We start from the raw sequence: 3,761 nt of genomic DNA on the forward strand, positions 1-3,761 counted from the left end.
ATGTAAGAAGTAGAAAGTACAGGTATTTGAGTTCAACATGTAAGAAGTAGAAAGTACAGGTATTTGAGTTCAACATGTAAGAAGTAGAAAGTACAGGTATTTGAGTTCAACATGTAAGAAGTAGAAAGTACAGGTATTTGGATTCAAAATGTAAGAAGTAGAAAGTACAGGTATTTGGATTCAACATGTGAGAAGTAGAAAGTACAGGTATTTGAGTTCAACATGTAAGAAGTAGAAAGTACAGGTATTTGAGTTCAACATGTAAGAAGTAGAAAGTACAGGTATTTGGATTCAACATGTAAGAAGTAGAAAGTACAGGTATTTGGATTCAACATGTAAGAAGTAGAAAGTACAGGTATTTGAGTTCAACATGTGAGAAGTAGAAAGTTCAGGTATTTGTGTTCAACATGTAAGAAGTAGAAAGTACAGGTATTTGAGTTCAACATGTAAGAAGTAGAAAGTACAGGTATTTGAGTTCAACATGTAAGAAGTAGAAAGTACAGGTATTTGAGTTCAACATGTGAGAAGTAGAAAGTTCAGGTATTTGTGTTCAACATGTAAGAAGTAGAAAGTACAGGTATTTGAGTTCAACATGTAAGAAGTAGAAAGTACAGGTATTTGAGTTCAACATGTAAGAAGTAGAAAGTACAGGTATTTGAGTTCAACATGTGAGAAGTAGAAAGTACAGGTATTTGTGTTCAAAATGTAAGAAGTAGAAAGTACAGGTATTTGAGTTCAACATGTAAGAAGTAGAAAGTTCAGGTATTTGTGTTCAACATGTAAGAAGTAGAAAGTTCAGGTATTTGAGTTCAACATGTAAGAAGTAGAAAGTACAGGTATTTGAGTTCAACATGTAAGAAGTAGAAAGTACAGGTATTTGAGTTCAACATGTAAGAAGTAGAAAGTACAGGTATTTGAGTTCAACATGTGAGAAGTAGAAAGTACAGGTATTTGTGTTCAACATGTGAGAAGTAGAAAGTACAGGTATTTGAGTTCAACATGTAAGAAGTAGAAAGTTCAGGTATTTGTGTTCAACATGTAAGAAGTAGAAAGTACAGGTATTTGAGTTCAACATGTAAGAAGTAGAAAGTACAGGTATTTGAGTTCAACATGTAAGAAGTCAAAGTAGAAAGTCGTTAGAAAAATAATTAGTGGAGTAAAGTACTGATACCCGAAAAAGTAACAAAGTATTTATACTCCAATATTTCCCACCTCTGTCCTAGACACACGCTCCAACCTCTCCCCCTCTCCTCTCTTTCTTATGGAAAGCCCCCTGCAATGTCTCACATCTTTGAAACACCTCACTGCGGTTAATATTGCATCAAAAGCAGTGGATATCAAACTGAATACATCTTCCCCGGTGCAACAAAGCACGCATGGGTGTGCACTACATAGGGTGTAAAGCAGAGGGAGGTTTATTTATAAACCCCTCCCTGCTTTGCATACAGGCCGATGCAGCGTGCCTGCAGCAGGAACACTTCTGTAATCAAGCAGGTAGACGGACTCAGGTGTGAATGGCAGCTGCAGCAGATCAACCACTGGTGCTAATGCAAATCATGCAAATCCAGAGTGTTGCATCATTGAGAGAGTCTGGGTCCGTGTTCTTCATGCATTAACAGACACTCCACTTCCTGTGTTTACCATGTTGCTGTTTCAGGACGGGCATGGGTGAAGAGAGCTGCAACAAATGGTCATTTTGATAATTGTCTCGATCATTCGATGGGTTGTTGGGTCTATTAACGGTAGAACAATGTGGATCAGTGTCCTCAAATGTATTTTTTCCCCTCAAATATATAACAATAATATCATATCATATTAAAAAGCTGGAATCAGAACATTTCCCCAGTGTTTCTGTTGATGAGACTTTTGGAGATTAGATGTTTGGTCTATACAAATGTCAGAAAATTCAAAAAAAAGTCCAAGATGAATCCTGAATCAACTTTTTTTTTGTCCGCATCTCAAACACAATCGTTTAACCATCACAGAAGATTAAATAAACCAGAAGATATTCAAATTTTAAACCTGGAATCAGATAATCGTACCTGTTTCTCCTAACTGAAACTGGTCAATCGATCATTTAAAGGTCACCTATCATGCTATTTTTAGGCAATAGCATAGGTCTCAGATATATACAAATATATAAAAAAAACATGTCTATGAAGTGTTTTGCTCAAAATACCAAACAGATCACCCATTCTAGCCATGCCTCATATCCCTCTATTTCACTTCCTGTTTCAAAAGTGCTGATTCTGGGTATAAAGCTTTAAAAAAAAAAAAAAATGGATAAAAAAAGGGGAGGGGTCTGAGCTCATGCGGGACCCGGCAGCTACTGTCTAAACTAAATACTGCCGTGATGAAACGCCATATAATGGATTATCAAGGATTCTCTCTGAAACAGTATGGAGCTCAAAGGCTTTCTCTCTTGCCGGTTATACCACAAGGTGAGTTCCTTTTTACTTCCTGCTTCTTCACACACATGCTCTCCAGTACAGGTTAGCTCTGAGTGTTAGCAATGCTAATGTAAACACCGCCCATATTACGTCCAAAACAGTCGGGCATTGTTTCTGATAGCAACGTTTCTGATTGGGCCGTGGGTCCACATTTCAGATATGACGTCATATCGGACGCAAATCTGGATCAGCTCCGTTGTTCCCCCGTTTTTAGAGATTTGGGTACGGAGGAAAAGAGAGGGTTTTATTTTCTGACGCTGCGTGAGTTCCCTGACACACCGGGGACACATAGTGATGTATACAAGACATCAACAAGTGTATTTTACATGATAGGTCCCCTTTAAAGTAGTTGGCAATTAATCAAAGAGTTGCCCAATTATCTAAGTGTTTTTGCAGCTCAAATCTTGTTATCCAAACACTACGAACACTCCTGTATGGTGTGTGTGTGTGTGTGTGTGTGTGTGTGTGTGTGTGTGTGTGTGTGTGTGTGTGTGTGTGTGTGTGTGTGTGTGTGTGTGTGTGTGTGTGTGTGTGTGTGTGTGTGTGTGTGTGTGTGTGTGTGTGTGTGTGTGTGTGTGTGTGTGTGTGTGTGTGTGTGTGTGTGTGTGTGTGTGTGTGTGACTGAGGTGTACACACGTCTGTCTGAGTGTCTGCAGCTCCGTTCCCTCCCTTTGTTGTCTGTTTATCACCACAGTGCAGCGCTGGGATAAATGGCTCTACAGTATGGAGCAGGGTCTTTTGGGGGGGGGCTTTGATTATCAACATTTATATTTTTTGTTGCACCCTTTTCATTTTCCTTTGTGGAGCATTGTGCTGTTATGGAAGCTGGCAGCCGGTAGAGAGGAGAGCACTCATCACACAAGGGGGGGGGGGGGGAAATCAGTGACTGCGAGACAGCGGCAGCTTTGGTCAGCTTTAATGTTTAATTCATGAAGAACTGTCGAGATTTAACATGTGAAAGAGGTTTGAAGTGAAACCTGTGGCGTGGCCAGAAAGGGTTTTTAAATAATTAGAATTGATCCCGTCTTAATTCAATCTTGAAAAGCACCTTTTATATATTTGTTCCCCCCCCCCCCCCCCCTCTCCTGTAGTGAGTGCTAAAGGGTTTTAGTGCATGTAAAATGGTCTGCAGAGGCTAAAATCCCTGTGTTTCTCACCATGGAACACGAGCACTCCTATTGGCTAGCGCTCCAACACATTGCAGGTGATAGGCTAAGGGGCGGGACATCTCTAAGCGGGTTGACCAATCACAACAGAGCCAGAGCAGACTGGACTCTGGTTTCAGACAGAGGGTGAAAAGAGGGGCTGAAA

At 40.1% G+C, this 3,761-nt stretch overlaps 1 long non-coding RNA gene across 1 annotated transcript in view; it reads left to right on the forward strand.

Annotated features, from left to right (window-relative positions):
• The first annotated feature begins 1,959 nt into the window (after positions 1-1,959).
• The window catches only part of LOC307035473, a 296,952-nt gene continuing 295,150 nt past the window's right edge, over positions 1,960-3,761 (forward strand). Inside the window, exon 1 of the long non-coding RNA XR_013807115.1 lies at positions 1,960-2,691. This is a non-coding gene — a long non-coding RNA (uncharacterized lncRNA). The remainder of the gene's footprint in view (positions 2,692-3,761) is intronic.

The sequence above is a fragment of the Notothenia rossii genome (assembly GCF_949606895.1).
Source record: "Notothenia rossii genome assembly, chromosome: 4".
Classification (NCBI taxonomy): Eukaryota; Metazoa; Chordata; class Actinopteri; order Perciformes; family Nototheniidae; genus Notothenia; species Notothenia rossii.